The sequence below is a fragment of the Pongo abelii genome, chromosome 20, assembly GCF_028885655.2.
Source record: "Pongo abelii isolate AG06213 chromosome 20, NHGRI_mPonAbe1-v2.0_pri, whole genome shotgun sequence".
Lineage (NCBI taxonomy): Eukaryota > Metazoa > Chordata > Mammalia > Primates > Hominidae > Pongo > Pongo abelii.
The window spans coordinates 32,659,801-32,674,386 of NC_072005.2; positions in this window are offsets into that span (position 1 = coordinate 32,659,801).

Genomic DNA, 14,586 nt, shown 5'->3' on the forward strand with positions numbered 1-14,586 from the left:
CCTTTTGTAGAATGTGCAAGTGGATATTTGGACGGCTTCTAGGAATTCGTTGGAAACGGGACACCCTCACGCAAAAAAAAGACAGAAGCATTCTCACAAACTGCTGTGTGATGTGAGCATTCAGCTCACAGAGCTGAACCTTTCTTTTGATAGAGCAACTTGGAAGCACTCTTTTTCTAGAATCGGCAAGTGGACATTTGGATCGCTTTGAGGCCTGTGGTGGAAAGGAAATATCTTCACCTCAAAACTAGACAGAAGCATTCTCTGAATCATCTTTGTGGTGTGTGCATTCAACTCACAGTGTTGAACATTCCTTTAGACAGAGAAATTTTGAAACACTCTTTTTGTAGTATCTGCAAGTGTAAATTTGGACCGCTTCTGGGAATTCTTTGTAAACGGGACACCCTCAGACGAAAACTAGACAGTAGCATTCACACAAACTTTTGTGTGATGTGAGCATTCAGCTCACAGAGCTGAACCTTTCTTTTGATAGCGCAATTTTGAAACCCACTTTTTCTAGAATCGGCAAGTGGACATTTGGAGCGCTTTTAGGCCTGTGGTGGAAAGGAAATATCTTCACCTCAAAACTAGACAGAAGCATTCTCTGAATCATCATTGTGGTGTGTGCATTCAACTCACAGTGTTGAACATTCCTTTAGAGAGAGAAATTTTGAAACACTCTTTTTGTAGAATCTGCAAGTGTAAATTTGGACCGCTTCTAGGAATTCATTGGAAACGGGACACCCTCACACGGTAACTAGACAGTAGCATTCTCACAAACTTCTCTGTGATAAGTGCATTCAACTCACAGAGTTTAACGTTTCTTTTCATGGAGCAGTTTGGAAACACACTTTTGGAAGTATATGCAAGTGGTCATTCGGAACACAGCTATGAGGCCTGTGTTCGAAAAGGCAATATCTTCACATATAATCAAGAAAGAAGCATTCCCAGAACTACTCTGTGTTGGTTGCATTCAACTCACAGAGGGGAATGTTCCTTTTGTTAGTGCAGCCATGAAACACTGCTTTTGTATAATCTGCAATTGGACATTTGGAGAGCTCTGGGGCCTCTAGTGAGAAGGGAAATTTCTTCACAAAACACTTAGAGAGAAGCATTCTCGGAAACCACTTTGTGATGTGTGCATTCAACACACTGAGTTGAACATTCCTTTGTTAGAGCAGTTTTGAAATACTCTTTTTGTAGAATCTGCATGTGGATATTTGGACCACTTATGGGAATTTGCTGGAAACGGGATATCTTCACATAATAAAGAGACAGAAGCATTCTCACAAACTCCTTTGTGATGTGTGCTCTCAACTCAGAGATGTGAACCTGACTTTTGATAGAGCAGTTTTGAAACACTCTTTTTCTAGAATCTGCAAGTGTACACTTGGAGCGCTTTGAGACCTGTGCTGGAAAGGAAATATCTTCACATAACAAGTAGACAGAAGGATTATCTGACACTTCTTTGTGGTATCTACATTCAACTCACAGCGATGAACATTCCTTTTGACAGAGAAGTTTTGAAACACTCTTTTTATAGAATGTGCAAGTGGATATTTGGACGGCTTCTAGGAATTCGTTGGAAACGGGAAACCCTCACACAAAAAAAGACAGAAGCATTCTCACAAACTGCTGTGTGATGTGAGCATTCAGATCACAGAACTGAACCTTTCTTTTGATAGAGCAACTTTGAAGCACTCTTTTTCTAGAATCGGCAACTGGACATTTGGAGCTCTTTGAGGCCTGTGGTGGAAAGGAAATATCTTCACCTCAAAATTAGACAGAAGCATTCACTGAATATTCCTTGTGGAACATTCCTTTAGACAGAGAAATTTTGAAACACTCTTTTTGTAGAATCTGCAAGTGGAAATTTGGACCGCTTAGAGGAATTCTTTGGAAACGGGACACCCTCAGACGAAAACTAGACAGTAGCATTCTCACAAACTTCTCTGTGATAAGTGCATTCAACTCACGGAGTTTAACTTTTCTTTTCATGGAGCAGTTTTGAAACACATTTTTTGAAGTATATGCAAGTGGTCATTCGGAAAGCTATGAGGCATATGTTCGCAAAGGCAATATCTTCACATATAACATAGAAAGAAGCATTCTCAAAAACTACTCTGTGTTGGTTGCATTCAACTCACAGAGGGGAATATTCCGTTCTTAGAGCAGCCATGAAACACTGTTTTTGTATAATCTGCAATTGGACATTTGGGGAGCTCTGAGGCCTCTGGTGGGAAGGGAAATTTCTTCACAAAACCCCTAGAGAGAAGCATTCTCAGAAAGCACTTTGTGACGTGTGCATTCAACTCACAGAGTTGAACATTCCCTTTGCTAGAGCAGTTTTGAAACCCTCTTTTTGTGGAATCTGCATGTGGATATTTGGACCACTTAGAGCTATTTGCTGGAAACGGGATATCCTCACAGCAAAAGGAGACGGAAGCATTCTCACAAACTCCTTTGTCATGTGTGCTCTCAACTCAGAGACGTGAACCTGACTTTTGTTAGAGAAGTTTGGAAACACTCTTTTTCTAGAATCTGCAAGTGCACATTTGGAGCGATTTGAGGCCTGTGCTGGAAAGGAAATATCTTCACAAAACAAGTAGACAGAAGCATGCTCCGAAACTTCTTAGTGGTGTGTGCATTCAACTCACAGAGTTGAAGATTCCTTTTGACAGAGAAGGTTTGAAACACTCGTTTTGTAGAATGTGCAAGTGGATATTTGGACCACTTCTAGGAATTCGTTGGAAACAGGAAACCCACACACAAAAACAAGAAAGAAGCATTCTCACAAGCTTCTGTGTGATGTGAGCATTCAGCTCACTGAGCTGAACCTTCCTTTTGATAGAGCAATTTTGAAAAACTCTTTTTCTAGAATCGGCAGGTGGACATTTGGAGCGCTTTTAGGCCTGTAGTGGAAAGGAAATATCTTCACATCAAAACTAGACAGAAGCATTCTCTGAATCACCTTTGTGGTGTGTGCATTCAACTCACAGAGTTGAACATTCCTTTAGACAGAGAAATTTTGAAACACTCTTTTTGTAGAATCTGCAAGTGGAAATTGGGACCGCTTAGAGGAATTCTTTGGAAACGGGACACCCTCACACGATAAATAGACAGTAGCATTCTCACAAACTTCTCTGTGATAAGTGCATTCAACTCACAGAGTTTCACGTTTCTTTTCATGGAGCAGTTTGGAAACACACTTTTGGAAGTATATGCAAGTGGTCATTCGGAAAGCTATGAGGCCTGTGTTCGAAAAGGAAATATCTTCACATATAATCAAGAAAGAAGCATTCCCAGAACTACTCTGTGTTGGTTGCATTCAACTCACAGTGGGGAATGTTCCTTTTGTTAGTGCAGCCATGAAACACTGCTTTTGTATAATCTGCAATTGGACATTTGGAGAGCTCTGAGGCCTCTAGTGAGAAGGGAAATTTCTTCACAAAACACTTAGAGAGAAGCATTCTCGGAAACAACTTTGTGATGTGTGCATTCAACACACTGAGTTGAACATTGCTTTGTTAGAGCAGTTTGGAAATACTCTTTTTGTAGAATCTGCATGTGGATATTTGGACCACTTATAGGAATTTGCTGGAAACGAGATATCTTCACATAATAACGAGACAGAAGCATTCTCACAAACACCTTTGTGATGTGTGCTCTCAACTCAGAGATGTGAACCTGACTTTTGATAGAGCAGTTTTGAAACACTCTTTTTCTAGTATCTGCAAGTGTACATTTGGATCGCTTTGAGACCCGTGCTGGAAAGGAAATATCTACACATAACAAGTAGACAGAAGGATTATCTGACACTTCTTTGTGGTATGTACATTCAACTCACAGAGTTGAACATTCCTTTTGAAAGAGAAGTTTTGAAACACTCCTTTTGTAGAATGCGCAAGTGGATATTTGGACGGCTTCTAGGAATTCGTTGGAAACAGGACACCCTCACGCAAAAAAAAGACAGAAGCATTCTCACAAACTGCTGTGTGATGTGAGCATTCAGCTCACAGAGCTGAACCTTTCTTTTGATAGAGCAACTTGGAAGCACTCTTTTTCTAGGATCGGCAAGTGGACATTTGGATCGCTTTGAGGCCTGTGGTGGAAAGGAAATATCTTCACCTCAAAACTAGACAGAAGCATTCTCTGAATCATCTTTGTGGTGTGTGCATTCAACTCACAGTGTTGAACATTCCTTTAGAAAGAGAAATTTTGAAACACTCTTTTTGTAGTATCTGCAAGTGTAAATTTGGACCGCTTCTGGGACTTGTTTGTAAACGGGACACCCTCAGACGAAAACTAGACAGTAGCATTCACACAAACTTCTGTGTGATGTGAGCATTCAGCTCACAGAGCTGAACCTTTCTTTTGATAGCACAATTTTGAAACACACTTTTTCTAGAATCGGCAAGTGGACATTTGGAGCGCTTTTTTTCCTGTGGTGGAAAGGAAATATCTTCACATCAAAACTAGACAGAAGCATTCTCTGAATCATCTTTGTGGTGTGTGCATTCAACTCACAGAGTTGAACATTCCTTTAGACAGAGAAATTTTGAAACACTCTTTTTGTAGAATCTGCAAGTGGAAATTGGGACCGCTTAGAGGAATTCTTTGGAAACGGGACACCCTCACACGAAAACTAGACAGTAGCATTCTCACAAACTTCTCTGTGATAAGCGCATTCAACTCACAGAGTTTCACGTTTCTTTTCATGGAGCAGTTTTGAAACACACTTTTGGAAGTATATGCAAGTGGTCATTCAGAAAACTATGAGGCCTGTGTTCGAAAAGGCAATATCTTCACATATAACCTAGGAAGAAGCATTCCTAGAAACTACTTTGTGTTGGTTGCATTCAACTCTCGGAGGGGATTATTCCGTTTGTTAGAGCAGCCATGAAACACTGTTTTTGTATCATCTGCAATTGGACATTTGGAAAGCTCTGAGGCCTCTGGTGGAAAGGAAAATTTCTTCAAAAATACCTGGAGAGAAGCATTCTCGGAAACCACTTTGTGATGTGTGCATTCAACTCACTGAGTTGAACATTCCTTTTGTTAGAGCAGTTTTGAAATACTCTTTTTGTAGAATCTGCATGTGGATATTTGGACCACTTATGGGAATTTGCTGGAAACGGGATATCTTCACATAATAAAGAGACAGAAGCATTCTCACAAACTCCTTTGTGATGTGTGCTCTCAACTCAGAGATGTGAACCTGACTTTTGATAGAGCAGTTTTGAAACACTCTTTTTCTAGAATCTGCAAGTGTACATTTGGAGCGCTTTGAGACCTGTGCTGGAAAGGAAATATCTTCACATAACAAGTGGACAGAAGGATTATCTGACACTTCTTTGTGGTATGTACATTCAACTCACAGCGATGAACATTCCTTTTGACAGAGAAGTTTTGAAACACTCTTTTTATAGAATGTGCAAGTGGATATTTGGAAGGCTTCTAGGAATTCGTTGGAAACGGGACACCCTCACACAAAAAAAGACAGAAGCATTCTCACAAACTGCTGTGTGATGTGAGCATTCAGATCACAGAACTGAACCTTTCTTTTGATAGAGCAACTTTGAAGCACTCTTTTTCTAGAATCGGCAACTGGACATTTGGAGCTCTTTGAGGCCTGTGGTGGAAAGGAAATATCTTCACCTCAAAATTAGACAGAAGCATTCACTGAATATTCCTTGTGGAACATTCCTTTAGACAGAGAAATTTTGAAACACTCTTTTTGTAGAATCTGCAAGTGGAAATTTGGTCCGCTTAGAGGAAGTCTTTGGAAACGGGACACCCTCACACGAAAACTAGACAGTAGCATTCTCACAAACTTCTCTGTGATAAGTGCATTCAACTCACGGAGTTTAACTTTTCTTTTCATGGAGCAGTTTTGAAACACATTTTTTGAAGTATATGCAAGTGGTCATTCGGAAAGCTATGAGGCATATATTCGCAAAGGCAATATCTTCACATATAACATAGAAAGAAGCATTCTCAAAAACTACTCTGTGTTGGTTGCATTCAACTCACAGAGGGGAATATTCCTTTCTTAGAGCAGCCATGAAACACTGTTTTTGTATAATCTACAATTGGACATTTGGGGAGCTCTGAGGCCTCTGGTGGGAAGGGAAATTTCTTCACAAAACCCCTAGAGAGAAGCATTCTCAGAAAGCACTTTGTGACGTGTGCATTCAACTCACAGAGTTGAACATTCCCTTTGCTAGAGCAGTTTTGAAACCCTCTTTTTGTGGAATCTGCATGTGGATATTTGGACCACTTAGAGCTATTTGCTGGAAACGGGATATCCTCACACCAAAAGGAGACGGAAGCATTCTCACAAACTACTTTGTCATGTGTGCTCTCAACTCAGAGACGTGAACCTGACTTTTGATAGAGAAGTTTGGAAACACTCTTTTTCTAGAATCTGCAAGTGCACATTTGGAGCGCTTTGAGGCCTGTGCTGGAAAGGAAATATCTTCACAAAACAAGTAGACAGAAGCATGCTCCGAAACTTCTTAGTGGTGTGTGCATTCAACTCACAGAGTTGAAGATTCCTTTTGACAGAGAAGGTTTGAAACACACGTTTTGTAGAATGTGCAAGTGGATATTTGGACCACTTCTAGGAATTCGTTGGAAACAGGACACCCACACACAAAAACAAGAAAGAAGCATTCTCACAAGCTTCTGTGTGATGTGAGCATTCAGCTCACAGAGCTGAACCTTTCTTTTGATAGAGCAATTTTGAAACACTCTTTTTCTAGAATCGGCAAGTGGACATTTGGAGCGCTTTTATTCCTGTGGTGGAAAGGAAATATCTTCACATCAAAACTCGACAGAAGCATTCTCTGAATCATCTTTGTGGTGTGTGCATTCAACTCACAGAGTTGAACATTCCTTTAGACAGAGAAATTTTGAAACACTCTTTTTGTAGAATCTGCAAGTGGAAATTGGGACCGCTTAGAGGAATTCTTTGGAAACGGGACACCCTCACACGAAAACTAGACAGTAGCATTCTCACAAACTTCTCTGTGATAAGCGCATTCAACTCACAGAGTTTCACGTTTCTTTTCATGGAGCAGTTTTGAAACACACTTTTGGAAGTATATGCAAGTGGTCATTCAGAAAACTATGAGGCCTGTGTTCGAAAAGGCAATATCTTCACATATAACCTAGGAAGAAGCATTCCTAGAAACTACTTTGTGTTGGTTGCATTCAACTCTCGGAGGGGATTATTCCGTTTGTTAGAGCAGCCATGAAACACTGTTTTTGTATAATCTGCAATTGGACATTTGGAAAGCTCTGAGGCCTCTGGTGGAAAGGAAAATTTCTTCAAAAATACCTGGACAGAAGCATTCTCGGAAACCACTTTGTGATGTGTGCATTCAACTCACTGAGTTGAACATTCCTTTTGTTAGAGCAGTTTTGAAATACTCTTTTTGTAGAATCTGCATGTGGATATTTGGACCACTTATGGGAATTTGCTGGAAACGGGATATCTTCACATAATAAAGAGACAGAAGCATTCTCACAAACTCCTTTGTGATGTGTGCTCTCAACTCAGAGATGTGAACCTGACTTTTGATAGAGCAGTTTTGAAACACTCTTTTTCTAGAATCTGCAAGTGTACATTTGGAGCGCTTTGAGACCTGTGCTGGAAAGGAAATATCTTCACATAACAAGTGGACAGAAGGATTATCTGACACTTCTTTGTGGTATGTACATTCAACTCACAGCGATGAACATTCCTTTTGACAGAGAAGTTTTGAAACACTCTTTTTATAGAATGTGCAAGTGGATATTTGGAAGGCTTCTAGGAATTCGTTGGAAACGGGACACCCTCACACAAAAAAAGACAGAAGCATTCTCACAAACTGCTGTGTGATGTGAGCATTCAGATCACAGAACTGAACCTTTCTTTTGATAGAGCAACTTTGAAGCACTCTTTTTCTAGAATCGGCAACTGGACATTTGGAGCTCTTTGAGGCCTGTGGTGGAAAGGAAATATCTTCACCTCAAAATTAGACAGAAGCATTCACTGAATATTCCTTGTGGAACATTCCTTTAGACAGAGAAATTTTGAAACACTCTTTTTGTAGAATCTGCAAGGGAAATTTGGTCCGCTTAGAGGAAGTCTTTGGAAACGGGACACCCTCAGACGAAAACTAGACAGTAGCATTCTCACAAACTTCTCTGTGATAAGTGCATTCAACTCACGGAGTTTAACTTTTCTTTTCATGGAGCAGTTTTGAAACACATTTTTTGAAGTATATGCAAGTGGTCATTCGGAAAGCTATGAGGCATATATTCGCAAAGGCAATATCTTCACATATAACATAGAAAGAAGCATTCTCAAAAACTACTCTGTGTTGGTTGCATTCAACTCACAGAGGGGAATATTCCTTTCTTAGAGCAGCCATGAAACACTGTTTTTGTATAATCTACAATTGGACATTTGGGGAGCTCTGAGGCCTCTGGTGGGAAGGGAAATTTCTTCACAAAACCCCTAGAGAGAAGCATTCTCAGAAAGCACTTTGTGACGTGTGCATTCAACTCACAGAGTTGAACATTCCCTTTGCTAGAGCAGTTTTGAAACCCTCTTTTTGTGGAATCTGCATGTGGATATTTGGACCACTTAGAGCTATTTGCTGGAAACGGGATATCCTCACACCAAAAGGAGACGGAAGCATTCTCACAAACTACTTTGTCATGTGTGCTCTCAACTCAGAGACGTGAACCTGACTTTTGATAGAGAAGTTTGGAAACACTCTTTTTCTAGAATCTGCAAGTGCACATTTGGAGCGCTTTGAGGCCTGTGCTGGAAAGGAAATATCTTCACAAAACAAGTAGACAGAAGCATGCTCCGAAACTTCTTAGTGGTGTGTGCATTCAACTCACAGAGTTGAAGATTCCTTTTGACAGAGAAGGTTTGAAACACTCGTTTTGTAGAATGTGCAAGTGGATATTTGGACCACTTCTAGGAATTCGTTGGAAACAGGACACCCACACACAAAAACAAGAAAGAAGCATTCTCACAAGCTTCTGTGTGATGTGAGCATTCAGCTCACAGAGCTGAACCTTTCTTTTGATAGAGCAATTTTGAAACACTCTTTTTCTAGAATCGGCAAGTGGACATTTGGAGCGCTTTTATTCCTGTGGTGGAAAGGAAATATCTTCACATCAAAACTCGACAGAAGCATTCTCTGAATCATCTTTGTGGTGTGTGCATTCAACTCACAGAGTTGAACATTCCTTTAGACAGAGAAATTTTGAAACACTCTTTTTGTAGAATCTGCAAGTGGAAATTGGGACCGCTTAGAGGAATTCTTTGGAAACGGGACACCCTCACACGAAAACTAGACAGTAGCATTCTCACAAACTTCTCTGTGATAAGCGCATTCAACTCACAGAGTTTCACGTTTCTTTTCATGGAGCAGTTTTGAAACACACTTTTGGAAGTATATGCAAGTGGTCATTCAGAAAACTATGAGGCCTGTGTTCGAAAAGGCAATATCTTCACATATAACCTAGGAAGAAGCATTCCTAGAAACTACTTTGTGTTGGTTGCATTCAACTCTCGGAGGGGATTATTCCGTTTGTTAGAGCAGCCATGAAACACTGTTTTTGTATAATCTGCAATTGGACATTTGGAAAGCTCTGAGGCCTCTGGTGGAAAGGAAAATTTCTTCAAAAATACCTGGAGAGAAGCATTCTCGGAAACCACTTTGTGATGTGTGCATTCAACTCACTGAGTTGAACATTCCTTTTGTTAGAGCAGTTTTGAAATACTCTTTTTGTAGAATCTGCATGTGGATATTTGGACCACTTATGGGAATTTGCTGGAAACGGGATATCTTCACATAATAAAGAGACAGAAGCATTCTCACAAACTCCTTTGTGATGTGTGCTCTCAACTCAGAGATGTGAACCTGACTTTTGATAGAGCAGTTTTGAAACACTCTTTTTCTAGAATCTGCAAGTGTACATTTGGAGCGCTTTGAGACCTGTGCTGGAAAGGAAATATCTTCACATAACAAGTGGACAGAAGGATTATCTGACACTTCTTTGTGGTATGTACATTCAACTCACAGCGATGAACATTCCTTTTGACAGAGAAGTTTTGAAACACTCTTTTTATAGAATGTGCAAGTGGATATTTGGAAGGCTTCTAGGAATTCGTTGGAAACGGGACACCCTCACACAAAAAAAGACAGAAGCATTCTCACAAACTGCTGTGTGATGTGAGCATTCAGATCACAGAACTGAACCTTTCTTTTGATAGAGCAACTTTGAAGCACTCTTTTTCTAGAATCGGCAACTGGACATTTGGAGCTCTTTGAGGCCTGTGGTGGAAAGGAAATATCTTCACCTCAAAATTAGACAGAAGCATTCACTGAATATTCCTTGTGGAACATTCCTTTAGACAGAGAAATTTTGAAACACTCTTTTTGTAGAATCTGCAAGTGGAAATTTGGTCCGCTTAGAGGAAGTCTTTGGAAACGGGACACCCTCACACGAAAACTAGACAGTAGCATTCTCACAAACTTCTCTGTGATAAGTGCATTCAACTCACGGAGTTTAACTTTTCTTTTCATGGAGCAGTTTTGAAACACATTTTTTGAAGTATATGCAAGTGGTCATTCGGAAAGCTATGAGGCATATATTCGCAAAGGCAATATCTTCACATATAACATAGAAAGAAGCATTCTCAAAAACTACTCTGTGTTGGTTGCATTCAACTCACAGAGGGGAATATTCCTTTCTTAGAGCAGCCATGAAACACTGTTTTTGTATAATCTACAATTGGACATTTGGGGAGCTCTGAGGCCTCTGGTGGGAAGGGAAATTTCTTCACAAAACCCCTAGAGAGAAGCATTCTCAGAAAGCACTTTGTGACGTGTGCATTCAACTCACAGAGTTGAACATTCCCTTTGCTAGAGCAGTTTTGAAACCCTCTTTTTGTGGAATCTGCATGTGGATATTTGGACCACTTAGAGCTATTTGCTGGAAACGGGATATCCTCACACCAAAAGGAGACGGAAGCATTCTCACAAACTACTTTGTCATGTGTGCTCTCAACTCAGAGACGTGAACCTGACTTTTGATAGAGAAGTTTGGAAACACTCTTTTTCTAGAATCTGCAAGTGCACATTTGGAGCGCTTTGAGGCCTGTGCTGGAAAGGAAATATCTTCACAAAACAAGTAGACAGAAGCATGCTCCGAAACTTCTTAGTGGTGTGTGCATTCAACTCACAGAGTTGAAGATTCCTTTTGACAGAGAAGGTTTGAAACACTCGTTTTGTAGAATGTGCAAGTGGATATTTGGACCACTTCTAGGAATTCGTTAGAAACAGGACACCCACACACAAAAACAAGAAAGAAGCATTCTCACAAGCTTCTGTGTGATGTGAGCATTCAGCTCACAGAGCTGAACCTTTCTTTTGATAGAGCAATTTTGAAACACTCTTTTTCTAGAATCGGCAAGTGGACATTTGGAGCGCTTTTATTCCTGTGGTGGAAAGGAAATATCTTCACATCAAAACTCGACAGAAGCATTCTCTGAATCATCTTTGTGGTGTGTGCATTCAACTCACAGAGTTGAACATTCCTTTAGACAGAGAAATTTTGAAACACTCTTTTTGTAGAATCTGCAAGTGGAAATTGGGACCGCTTAGAGGAATTCTTTGGAAACGGGACACCCTCACACGAAAACTAGACAGTAGCATTCTCACAAACTTCTCTGTGATAAGCGCATTCAACTCACAGAGTTTCACGTTTCTTTTCATGGAGCAGTTTTGAAACACACTTTTGGAAGTATATGCAAGTGGTCATTCAGAAAACTATGAGGCCTGTGTTCGAAAAGGCAATATCTTCACATATAACCTAGGAAGAAGCATTCCTAGAAACTACTTTGTGTTGGTTGCATTCAACTCTCGGAGGGGATTATTCCGTTTGTTAGAGCAGCCATGAAACACTGTTTTTGTATAATCTGCAATTGGACATTTGGAAAGCTCTGAGGCCTCTGGTGGAAAGGAAAATTTCTTCAAAAATACCTGGAGAGAAGCATTCTCGGAAACCACTTTGTGATGTGTGCATTCAACTCACTGAGTTGAACATTCCTTTTGTTAGAGCAGTTTTGAAATACTCTTTTTGTAGAATCTGCATGTGGATATTTGGACCACTTATGGGAATTTGCTGGAAACGGGATATCTTCACATAATAAAGAGACAGAAGCATTCTCACAAACTCCTTTGTGATGTGTGCTCTCAACTCAGAGATGTGAACCTGACTTTTGATAGAGCAGTTTTGAAACACTCTTTTTCTAGAATCTGCAAGTGTACATTTGGAGCGCTTTGAGACCTGTGCTGGAAAGGAAATATCTTCACATAACAAGTGGACAGAAGGATTATCTGACACTTCTTTGTGGTATGTACATTCAACTCACAGCGATGAACATTCCTTTTGACAGAGAAGTTTTGAAACACTCTTTTTATAGAATGTGCAAGTGGATATTTGGAAGGCTTCTAGGAATTCGTTGGAAACGGGACACCCTCACACAAAAAAAGACAGAAGCATTCTCACAAACTGCTGTGTGATGTGAGCATTCAGATCACAGAACTGAACCTTTCTTTTGATAGAGCAACTTTGAAGCACTCTTTTTCTAGAATCGGCAACTGGACATTTGGAGCTCTTTGAGGCCTGTGGTGGAAAGGAAATATCTTCACCTCAAAATTAGACAGAAGCATTCACTGAATATTCCTTGTGGAACATTCCTTTAGACAGAGAAATTTTGAAACACTCTTTTTGTAGAATCTGCAAGTGGAAATTTGGTCCGCTTAGAGGAAGTCTTTGGAAACGGGACACCCTCACACGAAAACTAGACAGTAGCATTCTCACAAACTTCTCTGTGATAAGTGCATTCAACTCACGGAGTTTAACTTTTCTTTTCATGGAGCAGTTTTGAAACACATTTTTTGAAGTATATGCAAGTGGTCATTCGGAAAGCTATGAGGCATATATTCGCAAAGGCAATATCTTCACATATAACATAGAAAGAAGCATTCTCAAAAACTACTCTGTGTTGGTTGCATTCAACTCACAGAGGGGAATATTCCTTTCTTAGAGCAGCCATGAAACACTGTTTTTGTATAATCTGCAATTGGACATTTGGGGAGCTCTGAGGCCTCTGGTGGGAAGGGAAATTTCTTCACAAAACCCCTAGAAAGAAGCATTCTCAGAAAGCACTTTGTGACGTGTGCATTCAACTCACAGAGTTGAACATTCCCTTTGCTAGAGCAGTTTTGAAACCCTCTTTTTGTGGAATCTGCATGTGGATATTTGGACCACTTAGAGCTATTTGCTGGAAACGGGATATCCTCACACCAAAAGGAGACGGAAGCATTCTCACAAACTACTTTGTCATGTGTGCTCTCAACTCAGAGACGTGAACCTGACTTTTGATAGAGAAGTTTGGAAACACTCTTTTTCTAGAATCTGCAAGTGCACATTTGGAGCGCTTTGAGGCCTGTGCTGGAAAGGAAATATCTTCACAAAACAAGTAGACAGAAGCATGCTCCGAAATTTCTTAGTGGTGTGTGCATTCAACTCACAGAGTTGAAGATTCCTTTTGACAGAGAAGGTTTGAAACACTCGTTTTGTAGAATGTGCAAGTGGATATTTGGACCACTTCTAGGAATTCGTTGGAAACAGGACACCCACACACAAAAACAAGAAAGAAGCATTCTCACAAACTTCTGTGTGATGTGAGCATTCAGCTCACAGAGCTGAACCTTTCTTTTGATAGAGCAATTTTGAAACACTCTTTTTCTAGAATCGGCAAGTGGACATTTGGAGCACTTTTAGGCCTGTAGTGGAAAGGAAATATCTTCACATCAAAACTAGACAGAAGCATTCTCTGAATCACCTTTGTGGTGTGTGCATTCAACTCACAGAGTTGAACATTCCTTTAGACAGAGAAATTTTGAAACACTCTTTTTGTAGAATCTGCAAGTGGAAATTGGGACCGCTTAGAGGAATTCTTTGGAAACGGGACAACCTCACACGATAACTAGACAGTAGCATTCTCACAAACTTCTCTGTGATAAGTGCATTCAACTCACGGAGTTTAACGTTTCTTTTCATGGAGCAGTTTTGAAACACACTTTTGGAAGTATATGCAAGTGGTCATTCAGAAAACTATGAGGCCTGTGTTCGAAAAGGCAATATCTTCACATATAACCTAGGAAGAAGCATTCCTAGAAACTACTTTGTGTTGGTTGCATTCAACTCTCGGAGGGGATTATTCCGTTTGTTAGAGCAGCCATGAAACACTGTTTTTGTATAATCTGCAATTGGACATTTGAAAAGCTCTGAGGCCTCTGGTGGAAAGGAAAATTTCTTCAAAAATACCTGGAGAGAAGCATTCTCGGAAACCACTTTGTGATGTGTGCATTCAACTCACTGAGTTGAACATTCCTTTTGTTAGAGCAGTTTTGAAATACTCTTTTTGTAGAATCTGCATGTGGATATTTGGACCACTTATGGGAATTTGCTGGAAACGGGATATCTTCACATAATAAAGAGACA